This window comes from Seriola aureovittata, chromosome 16 (assembly GCF_021018895.1).
Source record: "Seriola aureovittata isolate HTS-2021-v1 ecotype China chromosome 16, ASM2101889v1, whole genome shotgun sequence".
NCBI classification, from domain to species: domain Eukaryota; kingdom Metazoa; phylum Chordata; class Actinopteri; order Carangiformes; family Carangidae; genus Seriola; species Seriola aureovittata.
The window spans coordinates 13728476-13750908 of record NC_079379.1 but is presented as its reverse complement, the minus strand read 5'-3'; the positions used below and the strand labels follow the sequence as shown (position 1 = coordinate 13750908).

Below are 22433 nucleotides of genomic sequence, written 5' to 3'. Positions count from 1 at the left end.
CTAATCACAAGCCATTTAACTGAGCCTGGCTCATTTGTCAGAGCCATATGTGCACACCGACCCACACACTCAAACACACATGAATACACACATCTGCTAGATCACGCTAGAGTGTTTTTCTTTGTCTTTGGAATTTGCTGCCTTTGTAACAGAAAAGAGGAAAATTAATTGTGTGTTAGCAAGTGTGTGTGTTTGAGAGAGGCAGAGAGAGGTTTCCAGGTAATAACTGGGTGGACATTTCCGGGTTAAATGAATTTGTGGCAGAAATGGCTCTATACTCCAACCTGCAAATACGGGCAGAGTGAGTGATGGGTGGGAGGGGCAAATTAATCTCCTGGAACAGATTTATGTGTGTGTATATTTGTAGAGAAATGAATTGGAACAGCAATCCTTACCCTTAACATTTGCGTACAGAATAACTTTGACAGGTTACACACTGCAGGCAGAGGTGCAGTGGAGTGTAAACATGCATAAGCACCCTTTACCCACCTCTCAAAATCTGAAATGGCATGTACTCATATACCCTCAGATGTTTGGAGTCTAGTAAATGTTCTTGTACGCCTTTCCTCGCGTCGTCCCCTTCCTGATCATGGTCTCTTCTTGCGAGCACACATAAAAACAAACAAACCCTGCTCTGCACGAAAGTCTGCAAAAGCTTAAGGAGGTACAGGGATAGACCAACACAGCAGTAGTTACCTATTCTAGATAGATGGACTAGGCAACTAAAAGTATATAAATCATGCTGCATCAAATAATAATCTAGATTACGATAGTGCTATAAGAAGCTCTCAGCTCTGAAGTTTGCCACTACAGACCTGACTGCAAACTCTCATCACAGTGCATGCATGCTGCAAGGAGCCATAACAAAACACAGACTTTTGTTATGATAATGTAAACATACAATGGAGTTTATTTAGTTGCACCCACTTTGTCTTTAGAGATAACTGTACACTGTACACTGACAAGAGGCAAAGCAACGCACACAAAACAAATTGCACACAAGTGATAGATCTTAAAGATGTGTGTTTCAGCAAGACCGGCGTTCAGCATATTGATTAGACATTCTTCTCCAGTGCCCCCACTCCTCCCTCGTCTCTTTCTGATATTGTTTCCATGTTTTATTTTACTTTCACACACAAACCTTCCATTTGATGTGGGATAATCCTTCATCCTTGGTCTTCTCCTGTTACACAAGAAACACTAGCTACACAGAGAAGAAACGAGGGTAGGTTTTATGGGATATTGAAGAGGGACAAAAAAAAAAAAAGTGTGTGTGAGAAAAATGATTTTGAAAAAGTAAAGCGTGGTGGGTGGGGGTGGGGGCAGATCAAGAGATTGAGCTGTCTGGTTGAACCATGCAGTGCGCTCAGAACTTTTTTAGCTTTTCCTTTCATCCTCCTCTATTCATGAGCGCACAGAGTACACATGCATGCGCGCTAGAGAAAGGACACACTCGCACACAGACCACGGCTTTTTAAAGGGGATCAATAAGAGTTTTTTTCTTTTAGTATTTTGTGTGAAAGAAGATTCAACCGTGAGTTATTGTGTGTGCCTTGTTTTTCTTAGACTTTATGGAGGGTGGAAATTGAATAGAGATGGCAGACACTTGAATCTGCAGTTCATCTATAAAGAGTGAAAATGACCCTGTGTATTGTAAGGATCACTGAGGCCACTTGTTAATAGTCTTGTTAATCACTGAACTTCAGTAATGTACTTGTTGAAGTCCCATTAGTCGTATCATTCAGTTAAACATTCAGAGGGGATCGCTGCTTTGCTCGTCACTTTCTACGTTATATGTATGTGTGCGAGAACATTACAGTGCCTACACAAATATGCAGTCTTCATGACCTCTGTTTCTGTGCTTACCGTCTTTATTTTGAAGTGGCAGTCTAATCAATACCAATCTTCTGAATGACCAGGGTAGTCCTGGTGTCTGAATGAGAGAGTGAGAGAGACGGAGAGGACTAAAGCCATCCTACAAACTTGTGTTACACTGTCGGGTCGATAAGCCGCTGCATGGCTCAATAACCATGTGAAAAAGGGAAGCTGGCTTTAGGACTTAAGTCAGCCGTGTGTTGGCTTTGGCTCTGTAATGGCTGCCAGTGTAGTTGACATGATATACAGTTGTGTATATGCCAAGCAGGTTGCTGTAAAAGGCTAAACTGGATTGAGCTCCAGAGTATATGGTGTTTAAATGATGACAGAGTGCTCATGTGGGCAAACAACAAGCTTTCAGGCTACAAATTCGAGTTCCTGCATCAATTTGAATCCAAGCAAATCATCAAATCAGTTCAGATCCTCAGAGCTGTTTAATAAACTCTCTCTAGAAAGATTTCTGTGCCTGATGCATCAAATGTGTTACTTCATGTAAATCATCATGCAATAGTTAATTCAGCATGCTACTCCTGTGATCTCTCGGCTTTGATTCATATTTGATCATATTCCAAGTGAAGCCTGGCTGAGAGGAAAGGGTTTTAAGCGTTGGCCTTTTGGATTGGAATCTGGTTTTGCAGCTTAAATTGTGACTCTCCAAGTCCCTTTTCTAAATAATATTTCTACTCATCTCACTACTTCAGAAACATTTTCTTGTGTAATGTGCATTTCCGCCTCTGCTGCTCCCTTCAGTCTTCCTTGATTAATCCTTGATTTTACATCTTCTCTTCTCTTCTCTTCTCTTCTCTTCTCTACTCTTCTCTTCTCTTCTCTTCTCTTCTGCCAGTCTTCTCTGCCTTATCCTTATCAGAGGCAGTAGAGGATTACAGAGGGAAGTTGACACTGACTGGCAGTCAGGCAGCTCCTGCAGGCTCTTCTCTTCCCCATAGAGCTCCAGGCCTGGGACAGGGATAAGCTGACAACCTGGGATACAGTCACATAGATAGTGATGAGGAAGAGAGATGAGAAAAGAACGTCAGTAATAGGGGTCATACATAGTGTATATATTGAAGCACAAATGTACAATTTCCAGAAAAAGCAACAAAATCGCAATTAGTTGTAAGATTTGAAAATTATAGGCTTGACAGCTGAGGACAGTAAATTGCTGTGACCATACTCTTCAAAAACTGGGGCATCACACATTACAGTGTTTTTTCTTGCAAGTCCTTTTTATTTTTTATGGCCCAAATGTGCTGCACATGTGTATGCAATATTGAGGGAAACATTTGGCTACCTTACATGATGTGAAACTAGTTGCTTCTGCTGCAAGAAGACACAATCCCTCTCTGGCTTCCCACCCATAAACACTGATAATTCTGCTAATAGGGGCTGTGTACTTCACTGCTAGGACTTGTACCCTCTAACTCAAGCGGAAGTCATACAAAGACAAATTTGCACCTAGTATAAGCTAGTTTGTACCTTTTTTGTCAGATCAGCATGTATATGTTTCTGCCATTATCTACCCTGGGGGGTGACAAAGCCCGTAGACCCTCAGCTGCAAGGTGGGTGTGTGGGTATCAACAATGACTTAAGTTGAAGCCAGAAGGATATGCATTGAGAGAGAGGAATTCAATAACAGGAAAATGGCCAGTGATAGAAACAATCCCTGGAATACCAAAACCCACCCTTCACCAGTGTTGTTCTTGGCACAAACCTGCTTTCCATTACTACTGTTTACTCCTTGGGGCGCTGATGTCAAGACTCGGCACATGGCAGTATGGGTAGTGTCAGTACAGCACATCCCAAAACATCTTATTTCATTGAAGGTTTGTGATGTGGCATGTGCAACGAAGTCCTGAATTCCAGTTTATCCTTGGCCACCAGCGCCTTTCTGACAATGCATCAGTGAATGAAAACAAAGGGCTTGGGTCACCATATGGTCAGGGGCATACATGGATGGGCACTGGATGACAGGTTGAGACAAGCCTGTGCAGCTAAACCACAGGCAGTATTTAAAACGGTGTCTGTAAGGCTGAAACTATTCCCTCTCCTATCAAGCTGTGGTGTGGTTTGAATAGAGTAAGTTGCTGGATGCGTGGAGGCTGGATTGCTGGCTTTCTCTGTCTGTCTCTGTCTGTCTGTCTGGCTGTCTGGCTGGTAGTTGTGGCTTGGCCAGTTCATCTTTTTTACTGGATGACTGACTGGCTGCCTGGCTGTGGATCAGCCTCATCTGGCTGGACATTTGGCTGGATGCTTGGCTGCAGGCTAGCTAGCTGACAAGCTTTCTGGACACATGTCTGACTGACTGACTCACTGGCTGACTGACTGACTGACTGACTGACTTACTGGCTATTATTTCTGTCCCTTCCCTTAGCTATGTAGTAAGCTCATGACATTGGAACAGGGACATTTGGCCATGGCAGTCAGGGAGGTGTGCTAATACACTGCTGTAGAGATAAGACCTAGTGAGCCAGGATGTTCCCTGCCTGCACATGAGCCTCATGAGTCCATCATAAGTTACATTATCAGGGCCTCTTTGGAGAGTATCTCTCTCTATTTTCCCCCCACCCTCCTTCACTAGAATCTATGATATTAGATTATATTCTCACAAAGTTTCTCCAGTGGCGTGTTACTGTTGCTTGACCAGCACTGAAACCATCCATTCAAAGTAACTTGATTCTTTACATTGTTGGCCGAGGAAAGGCAACTTAATTGGAGCTATAAATTACACAGACATGTTCTAAGATGGTGGCATCACTCCCACTTTGATTGTAGAGACAAAAGAGCAGTGCAAGACAAATATGGCAGTACATAACCTAATGGAATTCATTTCTGTCTAGTGCTGTGCCTGGTACAACAGTAAATTCAATATCCTTCTGCTCTGTTTGGAAGATCTGCCCATGTCTACAAGTACAACACTACAGTATATCATGCATTTCATCTGCTGCATAAAACTGCTGTTTAGATCTTGTGTAACTCTGAATTTATATGTGTATTTGTTTTTTCACGTGTTCACGCCTGTATGTTTCTGTGTGTAATTGTGCCTTTTATAATCAGGTATGTTTGTTCTTGCCACGCTTGTATTTTCGCCAGCGTGTTGATCAGAGGGTGAGTGTGTAGCAGGTTCGGTTGAAGAGCTACGACACCGTTAAATGAGGTTAATGTGAGGTTTCACTGTGGCCTGGCCAGCCCTGCTTCTCTGACACTGTCATCTACTATCAGCTGCCACAGCAGGGAAGTTAACCTGGCTGCGAAATAGCTCAGTGTCACACCTGCCCTGGATGTGCACTGTACATTGTTTAGAGTAATGCATACTATGAGATAGCCATGTTTGTACACACACACACACACACACACGCACGCACACTCAGTCAAAGTAAAAACCCTTTATATACATACCACACAGCAGACAGATAAGAAGGAGATGTGTCCATGCACAATCTTACAACTCACATCAACCTCACACTTACTGACTGGCTTGTACACGATGCGCATGATATACACACGTTCATAGCAGATATTTATGTAGACATACAATACACACACACACACACACACACACACACACACACACACACACACACACACACACACACACACATACACTTGCTGCAGCTGTGCTTATGCTAGCGTACACACCCATTGCAGGGGCTTGCCCAGGGAAAATACCTGTGGTAGGAGAAGAAAGTTGACCTAATGGGAAATTACTAGGCATCCTCATCAGACCAAAATAACTCCGTTTTTTTTTTACATTCCATAACCTTAATGGCTCTTACTGGAACTTTTAAACTTCCCAGATGTCAGGTCTCAGTAAGTCATAGTGTCAGGTGGTTTTAGAATCATCGTCAAAGAACATATAGGTAACACTTAAACCCATATCTTACCACAGGAGAAACTGGCAGTCAAAAGGAAATGTATGACAGTTACTGCTTTTGATATTCAAAAAAAAAAAACAAAAAAAAAAACAAAACAAAAAAAAAAAAAAAAACAAAAAAAAAAAAAAAATATATATATATATATATATATATATATATATGTGTCCGTATATGTAATAATGTGTATGCACTGTATGTTGCACGTCCGTTGTGTTGTGTTGGATGTCCCTGTTATTAATGTGTGTATTCATCCAAACCATTGTGCAAGAGAGTTCATATTGAGGTTTCAATGAAAATGTTAACTTGTTCTCAGTTCAGGGTCTAAGATTTCGGAGTTTATTTCCATTTTTCCAATAGTGTGGCTATTGTGAAGTGTCTAAGACCATAACAGTGATTAAGGGCCCTGCCAATGAAGTGAGTGGATTTAACTTTTATTGTCAGTTGTTGACACTGCTTCTGTACTCCACTATTTTCCTCTGATAGCATGCCCCATAAATGTCAGAGCAGTGCAACTCAGATGAAAAAACATGTGAGTTTCCATGCCGCGTTTACTGCATTGTATGATCGGTAATGCGTTCTGAAAATGTTAGTACAATATTTCCCACAGCACTTGAAGACATCCTGCATCAAGACAGATTTTGAATGGGCTCCTACTACGCCTGCCTGTCAGATGTTGCAGATGTAGCATTAACCACTAACCTAAAAAAACAAAAAAACAGCGGAACTCCTCGCCTCCTATCAAACCTCTCACCACCAGTTAGCCTCAAAACCCAACAACAGACAATCTTTTTGAGTGAAAAGATGCTTCTCTTCCCCCTTTTCCTCTTTCAGCTCAGTGCTTTGGGTTTTTGAGGCGAGCGCCCAGTCAGCTTGGTTTAATGCTACATGACGTGCCATTAGCTCTGCTAGCGATTTGCCCCCACACTACCTCTAGCGCTGCCGCCTGAGATGGATAGCTGAGTGCATTTGCAACCTGACAGGACACGCTACCTAACTGTAGACTACTGCTGAATGGGTGCGGGGTGGAAGTACAGAGGTAGTGTAGTGTAGGAGGCACTTCATGGGTGCTATTTACACTTACATAAAGCAAGAGCACTGCGTGTGTGTGTGTGTGTGGGTTGGTGGGGTTTGGGGTGGGGTGGGGAAGGGATTGGTCTGCGCATGTGGGTCAAGGGTGCGGTCATCATGAGTAAGAACATGCAAAATACATGAGTGTCAAACTTGAACAAAATACGCCTGTCATAACTGCCATCAGTAATGTTGCACACAAACAGTCTTGCTGTACATTAATGTGACTTTATCAACATGACCCACAGGCTATCTCTCCATATATTGATAGTGTGGAAACTCAATGATGAACCATCAGCTGCAGCATTCAGAGAGGGCGCTGCAGCCTTTGCCCTTAGAGCTAAATGTACAACAAACATGTCAAAATACTCAGACTTTGCATTGTTTGTTATGTATGCTGACTTGCTTGTAAAATGTAGGCCCTAAAACGCATTTCAAAATGCGTGTGTCTGTGTGTGTTGTCAGGTGTGTCAGCGTGAGTATGTCTCACTTCCTATCTATCTGCTGACCTCCAACAAGTCTAGGCTTTATCAGCATGACCCACAGGCTATCTTGTGTTTCATAAAAGCTTCTCTTGGAACTGATCATTTGTAGTATTGCATCCACTCTTTCTGTTAATCTGGTGGTAATGTTGAAACACGGTGATCAATCGAAAACTGGACACATCCACAAGTTCAAAGATTCACGTTGCAAAAGTGTTCGTTCAATCCCCAAATCACAACAGAGAAACTCAAGTCCCCCCTGCCACAAACACCCTATGATCTAATTCTCGGAAACCTTGCACAAGGCTGCTAAGAAGTTGCTGGATTTGCAGGTTTCTGTTTGAACTTTTTGCAAAGGTTTTTCTCCGACCAAGGTGTGTTTGCCAAGCGCAGCACATGATTAGAGTCCACCAGTAGTAATACAGCTCAGTCCCCCCTGGTCAGGCTTTGGAGAAGAGATTTGTAGGGTTTATATTGTTGTTGTTTACCTCTAATCTTTTAAAACTGAGGCACAGTCTCATAATGCCTCGTAAAAGTAGTAAGCTTGTGTCCTGTACTCCTTTTTTATACGATTTTCTGTTTGTAAGCCCCACGAGATGTAAAAAGAACAGTTTTGACCAGATGTGAATCAGCTCTGGCTGTCTGGTTTTCTCTGAGAATTACCTTTGGCTGTGATTTGTAACTTGCACCAGTGTAACTTTTTCATCTGTGCTTCCAAGTACAACTCTTATCAGTATATATAGTATATATTTTACTAGAGAGCATAAGTTTAAGATTGTTTTTGGGAAACTGATGAAGCTGCAAGCCACTTTTTCTCTATGGGAGAGATAGAATATAATAATAAAACAATGATTTCTGATATTTAATTAGCATTTGAGAAAATCATGCAAATGCCCATTTTGGTGCAGCGTAAGTACTACTGTGTATCTCGGGCACCTCTTCTTGTAAGTCCATGTAAATGAACATAACAAGTCATTTCAACCATGTCTCCCAGACCAAGGTGCTGTGAGTCATAGAAGATTTCCAGCCTGATTCTCAACATTAGTGTATGACTCAGTGTGAGCTGGGTCTGGCTGAAATATGTCCACGTCTGACCATCTCAGGCGATATCTGAGACTTGTTAAGTTTTGTTCTGGGCACAGAGAAAAATGCTGATGTTAATTGAAGTGTTTTGTTCCTAATTATAAATAATAGGCCTATGTTTTGGAAAATTATTTATAATTGATACTGAGTTTCAAAACAACTAACGGTTCTGTCCTTAAAAGTGTGCAGCACAACACTTAAAGGCAACATCTATTTACTAATGGGAGTAAAACCTGCACTGAATATTTAATAGTAATATCAGAAATCACAATACACAGAATCCCATGTGTTAACTGAGAACTGCTGCCACATTTCTTTTGGTTATCTAACTAAAGAGATTTGTTTTACTTGACCAGACAATATGTTTGCTGTTCAGAGTACTGAAAAGGCAAACTGTCATTTGGAGTCTGAGAGAGCTATTTTTGGTGCTTTCAAAGCTTGCAGATGTTTTCTGTGAAAGGTTCAAAGGTGACAAACCAAATGCACTGATGATCCCTTAACAGTGGAGATTTAAAAAAAGAAGTTAAAAACCTTGTTTTGCACAGAATATAGTGATGCAAGAGCTTCTGCATAGTTTTCCAAACAATTTCTGACTTTTCTATTTCTAAATAACATCTCAGTAACCAGCATTTTGCAACTGTGTATCAACAGCAAGACAAGCGTCCTGACCACTGAATTTGACTTTAATGAGGCCTTTAAATTGCCTGGGATATTTTTTTTAATCCTTTAAATTGATTGTTTAATTTGTGCTTTGTTGAAAAGCTTTGTTAAAGCTATTCTTCAAATGTGCAATAACATGCAGTGAAACATATTCTATTCACAGCTAACTACTTTAAATTAATAGCTGATATCTCACATCCAATTCACAAAAGATTTCAAAGATCCTATTCACATATTTTGTGCAACATGAAGGTTTCTTTGAACAGTTTTTGGAACCCTACTGAGCCCATGGTGGGGAGCTTAATGTCTATTAGGGGTATTCAAAATGCTTTTATAAAGAAAAAAAAAAAATGTCCACCATCCTTTTTTACAGGGAGACAAATAGAAAGAAGGGGCTCTCTTGTCTGGCCAGCACCAATAAGTTGTTGGCTCTTGTGCTCTCCTCTCCCCTGCCGCTTCATCGGGGGAATCACTCAATTATTGAACCAATGCTATGTGGGTTGTGAATGTGTGAATGTGTGAGTGTGTGCTTGTGGCTGTGCATGCTTATTGGACATAGAGCTTGTTGGAGATGATATGTGTGTGTGTGTGTGTGTGTGTGTGTGTGTGTGTGTTTGAGGTGAGCTGAAAGGAACTGCAGTAATTTCACAGAGCTAGAACTGTGCGCCTGCCCCACTTTCAGTCTTTTAATCATGTATAGACACTCGGGGCGCTCCTGTGTGTGTACACACGTATGTGTGTACTGTAGCTGTGTTAAGTGGAGTATGAGAGAGGGTTTTGGTACAGTATGTGTCAGAAGAGATTGCACTCAGAACTCCCTGATCCGAGACTACCCTGTGTGTGTGTATGTGTGTGTGTGTGTGTGCGCTTTCTAATGCATATGTCTTTTCCTCTACACAGAGAGGCAGATCGGTCACTACAGAATCACTGTCCTCATTTAAACTGTTGCAACCGGCTTTGTTGGCAGAGATTCATTGGACTGAACTTGTTTGTCAATCGGAAATTTAATTTCTGAGAAATAACATAACAGGCAAATATTATATTACAAAATAACTAACCTCTGCTTTCAGATAGTTATGTTGTTGTTGTTCTCATATTCTGTATGTATTTATTATTTGTTTTTAGATTTGGATATATATATATTTCTGAGTTTACCATTAGTAAATAGTAATGCCCATCAGCAGCTCACTAAAATCTGTGTGTGTGTGTATGTGTGTATGTATGTATGTGTGTATGTGTGTATGTGTGTGTTGTTGTGAGCACACGTTTTATTTGTTGGCCCCTCCAACAATGTAATCTCAGTATGACCTTGTAGAAGTTTGTAGCCCAATGGTGCCCATCCCTGTGACTAACACCCAGTCTAACAAGCTGCCACAAGCAACTGCACTGTTGTACTTGACAAGAACACAATATATAGTCAGGCAGCAAGCTCCCACATGCCTCCCCTGTGTGTGAGGTACAGTAGATGTGTTTTTGAATATGTATATATATGAAGGTAAGAGTGACACCATGTCTCAGTGGTTACAATTGCCACCTCAAGGTAGCAATCATCTTTAAAAATAGAGCAGTATTTGATCCTAACACCACGGAAGTATTTGAGCCATGGGTTCCCTTGCCAGGACGGCAGGCTCACTGAGAGAGGAGTTAAGGACAAGGGGTTTGAAGTTCCACTTAAAAACGCTGAAAAATCATGTTTGATTTGCCTCAGGGGAGAATCTCGCTCTAACTGTTTCTTCCCTTGTGTGACATGTAAACCAGGCATCGACCTGATCTAAGCAATTGGTTTATTAGTATTTGTTATCTTTTACTACAATCTGCCTGGAGTATTTGCTTTTGCTCACGGCTCATTTGTGCTTAGCTGCAGGGAGAGGAGAGGTCACACTAGACGCTAGACACGCCTGGACCCTGGAGCCGGGACAGCAGTGCTGTACATCTCCAGCTTGTCAAGTATTGACAGTGTAGCTCACTATGGAATGCTAACAGTCAGGCAGGGTGTGGCTACGCTGTGTTAGCTGCTCTGACCCTGTGACCTTGGTTATATAACTGATTGTCAGTCTGTTGTAGGAATGAGAGGGAACAACTTTATGATGTGTCATGCAGCTGACATGACAATGACAATGACATAACCTCAAGTCACAAGAACCAACCACGCTGACCTGAAATGCCACATTATTCTCTAAGTTATTCGGGTTTCGTGTTCAGATTTCTGAAGGAGAAAGCCTTTTTTTCTTGGCTTGGCCTGTTTTAAAAAAATATATATATTTTGTAGATTTAAATGAGCACCTATGTTGCATTCACACTTTGCCAGAGGCCATCAAGGGCATGGCATACAAACACACACATACACATGCACTTAAATATACACACGACACTAGTAGTCAAGGTTAAACAAAGATAACCAGACTTTATTTGGGTTAAAGGCAGTGCAGCATGTTGGAACTGAGCCATGACCACACACACATACACACACACACACACACACACACACACACACACACACACACACACACACACACACCTGTCAGTGTTGGCATCTGCTCAGTCCTCTTTATTGTAGACTCTCTCTCTCTCTGTTCCTTTGTCCTCTCTGTCTTGGTCATCAGACCTTGTAGCAGGATCTCTAGGGACAGCTGGTGGGGCAGTGTGAGCACCTGCACTTTGTGTGTGTGTGTGCATCTTTATGAGTGTGGCTATGTACATCAGTGGGCTTGGGAGGGGGTACCTACAGTGTCCTAGCCAAGTGTCTGTGTATCCATGTGTGTGTATTTAGTGTGTGCATGTGAGCACCTGTGCTGCCAGCAGGAGCCTGCCACAGCCGTGGTGCTTCATGACGTATGCTGGTGACTTCCTAAGGTCGTGCTGTGAACCCCATAATAACTATTATCTTCTTAAAGTCGACTCACCTTAGTGAGAGATGGAGGATATGAAAGTATTTTGTGCATTACAGATACATGACAGATGCAGATATTTACAATTCTTTTGAACTGACTTTTTTTCTTTGTTTTGTCTCTGACAGTGTCAAACAGGCTTTTTTTTTTTTTTTTTAAACGAAAGCAAATGAAATGTTGTTTATCCAGCAGCAGAGAGCTTTCCTAACTAGTTCAGTGTTACTCTATAAGTGTCAGCACAGCCTTAAGGGCAGGCCATGTACACACTCTGCTGCTGTGCGCTTCAGTTCGCCTGAACAATCAAAGCACAATTATAACATGATTCAAGTGTTTATGCTTACTCGTATTAGTTCATTTCCATTCAGTCTTTTCCCATCATTCAGAAACCTTGAGGGTTTACTTGTGAAGGAGAAGCCAGCACCTGTAAAACGAGAAGATTCACGGTTCTCCCTGTGGGTCTCCACTATCAAACGTCTTCAAAGTTAATCTTTCGGCCAATAGTTCTGTGTTTGTCCCACTTACTATTAATCTCCACTCAGCCAAGCTATCATGCAAATAAAGTATATTTAGTGATGTTTTGCATCAGTGTCCTGTGGTGCATGACGTGCTTCTGACATGTGGGTTTGAGTCTGATATACTGCCAAACTTGTAACAGCTCAATCTCATCTTCCTTATCGCTCTTCACTGTGTGCTATCAAATAAATTAGATTTGCCTTCAAACAAAGAAGATTTTTTTTTTTGTCTTTTGTCTTTTTTTTTTGGTGATTAAAAACTTAAAGTTTCTTATCAAGTTTCACCTTGATTTTTACTTTGGTCTCACTTCTTTTGGGCGATGCCACATCAGAGTTTACCACGATTGCAGAACATTTTCTGTCTTAACCGATGAGTTTTCACTTTGGCTTACATAAGCAATCAAGCCATCAAACAGAAAAAGCCTCCTTGCCGCGGTTCAAAGCACGACAGACGAGAAGAAGAGGTTGACTCGTCATTCAGCGCACTCTGACAGGAATGAAATTGTGGGGGCGAGTGAGACTAAAAGTTTGTGTCAGGGAGTTGAATGAGGTCTCATGAAACCTGCTCTTGCAGCAACAGCTTGTATCCACTCGCTCTAATGCTGTGGTAGAACATCTGTAATCCAGCTATTATACCTGCCATCTGCCTCGCTGTCAGATTACTGCTGTCGCATTAAGACTTTTACTACCCTTGTACACTTTATATTTAATTCAGTATTTAATTTATTTCAATACGTGTTTAATTGGGTGGTTGTTTTTTTTTTGCTTGTGAGAGGAGTTTGGTGCGTTTGATGTTTATATTGTTGTACTGGGAGGTGTGTGTGTTTAAGCATGGCGGTGAGATGATTTACTCTGTGTAAAGATGACATTGAGAGCTCTTCATGTTAGTGTTTGTGTGTGTGTGTGTGTGTGTGTGTGTGTGTACTTCATGTACAGTATGTGTGTGAGAGAGGGAGATAAAGCAGGAAATTATGCATGCATGGGCAGCATGTATGTATTTTGAATGTTTGGAAAAATGTAAGTAGATGGATGTAAAGTCTGTGTGTGTGCATGTGTACACATTTGAAGATGTGATCGTGTGTGTGTGTATGTGTGTGTGTGTGTGTGTGTGTTCCCTGCAGGCCACCTTCAAGCATATTCCCCTTATTCCAGCGTTGGGATCTTAGGGGACCGATCAAAGTCGGGCTCCCCGCGACTCTGGCTTCTCCGGGCCCACATACGCTAACACGGCTCAACTGACGAATGCTGAGTAATTCCCTCAGGTGGCAGCTCGCGCTCTGATGTTCAGCATTAGTGCACTCTGTCAGTCTCACTTACACATTGTAGCTGCTTACACACACGTACAGTATGTTCACGGGTAAATACTGCACATACACACAAACGTATGGAAGAGTCATGGAGGAATTCACTCACTTTTTTCTTTTCACTTTTCACCCATTTTCTTTGTCTCTTTTGTACACTGTGTTTACCCCCCCACCCCCACCCCCACCCCGCTCACATGCCTGTCACATGTCATGGGGACGTTACGTTGTGATGTGTTGCCCTGAAGAATACAATCATCAGAGAGGAGGGATGAGGAGAAGCCAAGGAGAGAAAAGAGGAGGACAAATGGATGGGAGCATATGTTGGATTCGATTTAAACCTTGGTTAGCCTTCATTAAAAATCTCTGACTTACATGCATGGCAGCTGAAAATATAACAAGACTCAAATAAGAAAGACACTACTACTTAAAAGCTTTTTCTCAATACTGAAATCTAATACTAAAAGCCTTTTGTAAGACGACAAACACAATAGAGTTTGACGTCAAGTTGACCTTTTTAGTAAATTACTGTGTGGAGTAATATTATCACATTATGGCATTTACAAGCTGTTATTATTTCACAAAGGGTGTAACAACTCACATAATGTCCCCACAAGTGAAGGCTTAATAGAGGGGAGTCAGAGAGTGAGCAGGTTCTTTTAACCTAAACCTCTGCAGTGTTTTTTTCCTCGATGACGTTTCAACACCGTGTGTTTGCGTGCGTGCTAACCAGTGTATGTGCTGGTGAGTTTTTACATTCTTTTATCTCTGTACACTGGTCTGCCTTATCTAAATTGTACAAAGTGTCAGAGTGTCATTGTGCCATCTTAACTGCAGCACTATCTACACTATCTAGGTTGCTAGGCATGCTTTTATATTGTGTATGTATGGATATGGTGTGAATGGTAGTGGAGACGTGTCTATATTTATCAGCAGGAAAAAGCATGATCATCAGGTACACAGAAGCAGCTTTTAAGACTGCTGAACTTTGACCTGTACTGATTGTGCTGAGGGTTAATGAGTGAGTTGCATAACCAAGAGGTGGTTCATGTTTCTCCCTGTGTCTCACTGTAGATGTGGGTCCCTCTTTTTCTCTCTTTTCTTCTCAGTTACAGTTTACTGAGCCATTCCCGCATAACGGTTCACAAACACTATTGCCAAAGCAAACACACCACAGGTCAAAAGTTTTAGAAAATCTCCATTTCTCCATTTGTTAGTGAAATTTACACAGTATGACGTCTCAGTGTGCTCGGAAAGAAAAGCACAGAACAAAGACATAATAAAGAAATCAAATATTGTTCCGAAAGTTTGTCCCAACACTGTTACCAAAGTTCCCGCCAATGTGTTGCACTTGCAGGTTGCTTTGCTTTCACCTTCTGTCCAGTTCATCCCAAACCAGCTCCATGGGGGTTAAGTCTGGAGACTGTGCTGCTCTTCCATCATTTGAAGCCTGATGTCTTGTTCTTTTCCTCTAATGTTGTGGGTCATTATTTCGCTGTATAGGATGAGCCCCTGACCAACCCGTCTGTCTTCCTTTTGTTACCTGTCTTTTTCTCACCATCCTGATAGCTACGGCCCGCGGTATAGTATTGTCTTAATAACGCATCAGAGGGCGTAGTAACACAGTTTGTTCCATCACTACCTTTTGTCTGCGACAGAACAAATGAAACAGATAATTAAAACAGGAAATGCATATGCAGATAGTGAGAATAATTGCAATTCATTTTTATTTTATAATGTGAATGCAAGTTAGTTGAGCAGGTGTTTTTCTAATGCTAAAGTCAGTACTTTATTTCACACCTTCAAACTTGATCACAGACACTTATTGTGAGCCCTATATTTACAGTCACTTATGGGTTATGATGAAATTATTACTAATATTAGTATTACGACTCTTTAACTTGGTGCTATACAGAGGGTATGTACAGGTTGATACAAACTGAAAGAAGTGCTTCAAATGCTGGTACATTACTGCTGCAGATCCCCAATCATGATTATAGCCCTTGCATATATGAAGAGTGGCAAGCTGCTCTGCAGACTGGGTTGGGTTCAGCTAACCAGCCTATTGTTGGCCAGTTAGTGGCTACTCTGGTCAGATGCAGCCAGTGAACACAGAGCCCGCAGGGCAATCCAGGAACTTTGCAACGCTGCACTTTCCTCATTCCTTGGAAGCCTACACTTATGATGCATTTTAAACCAAAAAAAAAAAAACAACCAAAAAAAAAAACAGCATTGTTTTTTAGCAGTGCATCTTTTGCAGAATAGCCAAATAAAAGTCAGTTTCAGCGGAATTCCCTTCTGAGGCCAGTTGCCTGCTGGTGCATTTGGTTCATTCCTTTTATTCGAGGGTTTATTCATTTTTTCTTTCATCTAAATACAAAGATGCAAATAGAGAGCAAAGGCAGCATAAGGAAGGACATGCTTACCGAGCCAAACAAGCCCACTAGGGAGCGTGGAGTGCCCTCCTGGCCTCCTGAGAAAGATTTAAATGATTTTAATCACGTATAAGCAAAAACAAAATATGTGTGAAAACAAGCAAATGTGACATGGAGTGTGATAGATGTATAGATAAAACTTAAATATAAAAGACAGTAATGAAAAACATATAGAGCCCTGTAAATACCTAGACAGTAGAGTTTCTTGTGTCCCCCTCTGTCTAGTAGCAGTGTGGATGTTGTTGATGGTAACAGAGGCATTAGCCAGACAAGCCAGGTCAGAGTGTAATCCTACAACAGATACTGCTCTGCTACTCATTACACACACACACACACACACACACACGCGCAAACATGCACACAACCCACCTATGGCTCTGTGTTCTCTGTTGACAGCTGTGCCTGCTGTGTCTCTGAGTGTGCGTGTGTGTATGTGTGTGTGGGTGCGTGCACACTTGTCCAACCCTGAGTGTGACAGAGGGACAGCAGGCAGGGGACCAATAGAAAAGCAGACTGAAAGGGGCAGGGCACGGTTTCATAGGTGCACATGGTCACACGCATACACACACACACACACACACACACACACACACACACACACACACACACCCATGCTGCCAGTATTATTGAGTATCTTGTGCGACAGACAGGGAACTGAATCCTAGACTGCTGAGTCGCAGGAACATCTTGCTGTTGTGTGTGTGTGTGTGTGTATTTACAAACCTGCGTGTATGTGTAAACTTTTCACAATATTTTCCATGAATCGGATAGACAAGGTGATTCCAGTTGAAAGCTCTGTCCCATATTAATTTCAACCCTCAAATCAACCACAGATACTGTAGATATTGATTTATGGGAGTAGAGGATTTACCTTTTTTTTTTTTTTGTATTACATATATCCGCCTTTATGTTCTAAAAGAGTTGTGTGTTTCTTCTTTTTAGATTATGACTTTTCTTGGGCACACAGGGTGTGACCCGGCCATCAAGGCTTCCATATCAGCTCTGAGACTGATGAATGAACGATGAATCTATTCATACACAAAGGTCACAGCCTGCGTTTTCATGCTCCCTGCTGCAAACTTTTCACATCCTTATTTTTTTTGGGTTGTAGTTACAGGAGGAGAATAATGCTCACAGTGCTGGCGGTTCAGGGTCAGGTATGTTTACTATTCTGATTAAGCTGTTAATCTAGGCTAATAGTACACACAACCATTGCGGTAAACAGTTTTTAAGCCATAGTGTAAATAGATTAATACTTGGGTCTGCGTCTGCACAGAGAATCAAAAATTGTCGACTGCAGAAAGCTGGCACTGAATGTCGGGTCACATTTATGATCTTGTTTACTTATTTTACGACTTTATTCTTCAGATAGTTCCTGATTTGAATCAAAATTTTGGCATTGTAGATTATAATAGTGTACCGTACTCTCGTACTGATTATGGAGAGCATGTTTAGAAATGCATCTGCTGTAACTGCTAGTGAGCGTACCTTCAATTCTTATATGGAAAATACACATGGAAACACAAAGCATGAGTGTGACAGTTATGGGCGTGTGAAGCGGATGAGGAGCTGATCTTGTGTTTATCAACCAGGCTGTGACAGATGACATCACACTCTCTCAAAGACACTCAAAGACTCTTCGCTAACAATATGTCAAACAATTAGGAAGTCGTCTTTGCTAAAGCTCTGCCATCGGTGTTTTCATCTTGTGTGTGTTTGTGTCGCTTCTTCGGGTGGGTTCGTGAGTGTGTACGTGCCTCAAAATACAGTATGTACTGTGGTACACCAGGTGTTTTACAGGTTTCACATGCCTGCATCCTTGTGTGTGTCTGCATGTGTGTGTGTGTATTTGAGTTTGTGTCAACTTAGTACAAACAAGAAAAAGTGTGCTTTAGTATCAGTTTCTGTCCCCAGGGCCTGGTTGTCACATGATCAACTGACCTGATTTTGTGTTGCCAAGGAGATGCCTTGTTTCAGGGTTCAACTTAATGCTCAGCTCTGCCCCGTGACCTTGGGACATGTCTTTGTCGCTATGGTAACAGCCTCCAGGGTTACTTTAAATAAGAGGAGTGCACTGGGTGGGTGCACTAAGTATTTTTCTCTGTGTTTGTGCATCAAATTAGACACTTTACAACATTTATTTACCTAGAGAGGATCGCTCCCTTTCCGGTCTCAAAGTTAGATTCACACCTGAGGGACAGTAGTTGCAAACAGAAGTTTGGACAGTGTTGGATCTGTAAGTTCCTGACCTACAGGACATAAAATTGGCATTTTTTATTTTTTTTTGATTAATGTACATGCACAATACAAAAGGAGAAATGTGATACTCATACATACATTGTGTGAATGGTTTTATTATGTGTCATTAAAATGGAACTTAATTAAACTGCATCAAATCCTTGGTGTGTATTTAGTTACATATTTGTGGCTGTTTATCAGCGCTTAAAAAGAAAAAGCACTTAGCATTTATAGTGTAAAATTATTTTAAAACTTTAACAACAACAACTCTGTCAGGCTACGACAATGAGAAAACCAACAAACAAATTTTGTTTCCTCAGAGATACTAGTTTTATTACCAGCTTTCCATTTCATCATAATAGCTCTCAGTTTACTGGAGGCATTTGGTCAAAGTGAAACATTGTCCGCACCAGAAAGAGAGCCAAGCTCATGAAAGAGATCTAAATGCCTCCAAATAACTATGTTTTTGTTAGAAAAAAAAAAGGAGGACACACGCCTCAAACCAGTGTCTCTTGCGGGTAAACAAAGCGTGGTTGCCATGCCGATGGGGCGTCAGTGTATAAATAGCACGGGTGTTTGTTCTGAATACTCCTAGGAGAGAGCGACAGAGAGAGGGAACAGCAGGGAGACAGTGATAGCCAGTGTACAAAATCACAAGCACAGACTTTAACAGATGCACAGACTTAAACTCAAATGACTCAAAGACTGTGGCAGCGATTAATATGGAGCCAAAGTCAACAGGTTGAATTTTCAAACCCATTTATTGTGGGAGACGCTCGTCACCAGTGGAGACGACTGCAGGGGTTTAATGATAGGAGTTTAGATGGTTTAGTAATAGCACATTATGGTGATTTTATGTCTGTTTGTTGTTTGTTTTGATGTGCTATGATATTAAATTATATTGTAATTTGCTTTCGCCAAATTCACTGCATAAAGTAGAGCTCAATAAAATCTGAACCCAAGTGCTTAAATGAACATGTTGTTTCTGGAGTGTAAAGGATCTTTACCTCTGAGGACTGATAGTCACTACAAGCTGACATTTCTTCCTGCGCTGCTGTTCTGCACAGCTGCCATTAAAGCTGAGAGGAAATCATTTTGTGGAAAAACAACACTTGGCTGAAGGTTAAGCTGACGATTGTAATTGCATAGCATGGATTTTGGTTATTATGCAGTGATAATTGAGCTTGAACAAGCAGGAGCTGTGACCTCAATAATCATATCAGGAAACATAATATTGCCAGCTGATTTGTAGAAAAGAGTAAGGAACACTCTGAACATTGTGGTAATGCTTTCTCTGTGTCTCTCTCTCTCTCTCTCTGTCTTTCTCTCTCTCTGTGTTTCCGTGCAGGTAATGGTGACAGCAGCTGCAGACAGACAGACGTGGACAGACGGCGCAGACATCCGGGACGCTTCCCTCCCATTGGTGGAGAGATCAAGACTTCACACCAGGAACTGCAGCTCCAGTCGGGTGTCAGCTCTCAACTGAGCGGCAGGCTCCACCTACTCCGCCCAAGTGGCTCCGCCCCCTCTGCTCAGGTAGGATGGACTGGATTTTTAGCGTCAATTAAAAAACTAAACTACCATTAAATTCAAGTTTTCAAGTTGTTTAAGAGGTGTATATATTTATGCAAGCTCATTTGGTAACCATGGCAACACATAGTATGCACCATCATTTGATTGGTGGGATTTTTGAAATGGTGGTGTGTTGTGTTGTGCTTGTGTCCTGCACTGTGTATTTCGGCAAATACAATAAAATATAGTGACCACACAGTTACTATTCCCTCATACTATGACATTGGATTACGTCTCTTTTTCATCTGTATTCATCATTATTTGTTACATTTTAGGACCAGTTCCACTCCCAACTAATAATGCTCATTTTCTGTTATTTGTTTCATGAGCACTTTCACGTGACATCAGAGAAGATAAGTGTCACATGACCTGCTGTTAGTCACCACAATTTGGTTTTCCCATGAGTCCATGTAATGCTGGTCATGTCCAGTCATTGAGTTACATGTCATTCCATATAACTTCATGATTACACATCTTGGTTCATTTGTATTAGGCCAGTGTGACTGCAAAACAAACCAGAACTAAATGATATGATGTATAATTTCCTCCCTTAGTCCTTAGAGCTGAACAACATGTGTCCAAGCAACCAAAGATGGCAGCTGTGACTAACCTGACTCTTCCTCTGACAATAATAACATTCATTTGTCATTAATACATTGTTACTGAAACTCTGAATTCAGTAGATTAGTGGTCACCAACCTTACAATCGTATAACAAGTCACCATGTAGTTTCTCCAAAAGTTATGTCTTTACAGGGAAAATGAGTTGTGATTAGTTTAACAAATTGGCAGTTTTTCCTTCTTTTATGGTTTTATTTTTCTTTGCGAGGTGGCATTTTTGCTTTGGACACAAAAAACAACAGAACCATTTTCTATCAGAGATGTGGAGTATTTTTGTGAGTAACATTTGTAATGTAGCATAGATGTACTTAGCTGTGTTTTGGGGTTTATGTGTTTCTACAGCTCAGAGGATAAACTTCTCCTGGCCTGTCTGAGCCCCTTTCCTCCTTCCTCCTTCTCTTCTATTCTCCTTTAATGTGACTTGACGTTCGATTTTATTCTTTTCTTTCTTATTCTTCACTTTGACCCTCCCACCATGATGTCTCTCAGCTCAGTTTTGCAGATTTATCTTCTGCCAAATTCCCTCCCTTTCTGTCCGTCTCCCCTCTCCTCCCTTAGTCTCTCTACCCATTCTCTAGCTGAGAGGGCTCTCCCCCTCTCTTCTTTTCCTCCTTTTTTGTGTCCTCACCCTCCACTGTATCTATTGAAGCTCCTCTGTCAGTCCTTTATCTCCGTCTCACCAGCTGTGTGTTGAAGCTCCATTCTCTCCTATGAGAGAGAGCAGCCTGAATAGAGGGGCTTACTGAGAACAGTGGGAAAGCCAGTCTCTGCCTTTCCTCTCATTGAACACATCTCTTACTCCTCTCCTCTCCTCTCCTCTCCTCTCCTCTCCTCTCCTCTCCCCTCCTCTCCTCTCCTCTCCTCTCCTCTCCTCTCCTCTCCTCTCCTCTCCTCTCCTCTCCTCTCCTCTTTTCTCCTCTTTTCTCCTCTCCTCTCCTCTTCTCTCCTCTCCTCTCCTCTTCTCTCCTCTCCTCTCCTCTCCTCTCCTTTCCTTTCCTCTCCTCTCCTCTCTCCTCTCCTCTTTTCTCCTCTCCTCTCCTCTCCTCTTCTCTCCTCTTCTCTCCTCTCCTCTCCTCTCCTCTCCTCTCCTCTCCTCTCCTCTCCTCTCCTCTCCTCTCCTCTCCTCTCCCCTTTTCTCCTCTCCTCTCCTCTCCTCTCCTCTCCTCTCCTGGATTTTCATATCAATTTAAATTCAAAGTTTAATTAGTTAAAAAATGACAAAACCCACAGAGAAGTATTTTCTGAGGCTCATCCCAGTTGCAGAGTACCTGCTTTTGACTAAACAGTTTTTTTGTTTATTACCCTTCAGCAATATACAGTTATACTTGACTCACCAACAGCATCATTAGATTTTCCTGTGAGGTACTTCAGTGTGCTCGGGGACTTGCCTCATAACTATACAAATATGTTTTGAAGTGCAGCCTAATTAGTTTATTAAATTAACTTTGTACCAATTCAGAGAGGGGGGTAAAATAAGGAGAGCTTCAGAGAGAAAGTATAAAGGAAAGGTAAGATGCAAATGAAACAAATGCAAGAGAAGTATATCATTAAATAAAAATGCTGCTACAAAGTACTCTTATTTTTTCGTGTTGCAGAGATTCAAACTCTCCCTGCTCTCCATCTCCTCCCTTTCTCCTCTCTCCTCCCTGTCTCCTCCTTTCTTCACCCATCATTCCTGCTGAATGGAAATTAAACATTTCACTCCCGGCTTCTTTCTGCTTCCTCTCTCTTTTGTAAATCCACTGTTGACAGTTGCCTTTCTCTGAGCAGAAAGCCCCAGAAATGAGCAGATGGAGGGCTGACAGTCTAGGGGGCTCAAACAATGAT

General features: G+C 41.6%; 1 protein-coding gene across 1 annotated transcript in view; it reads left to right on the top strand.

Annotated features, from left to right (window-relative positions):
• The window catches only part of atxn1a (ataxin 1a), a 90826-nt gene that overhangs the window by 3928 nt on the left and 64465 nt on the right, over positions 1-22433 (top strand). The window contains exon 2 of the mRNA XM_056399570.1: positions 19763-19950. The gene's annotated coding sequence lies outside the window, so the exon portion shown is untranslated. The remainder of the gene's footprint in view (positions 1-19762; positions 19951-22433) is intronic.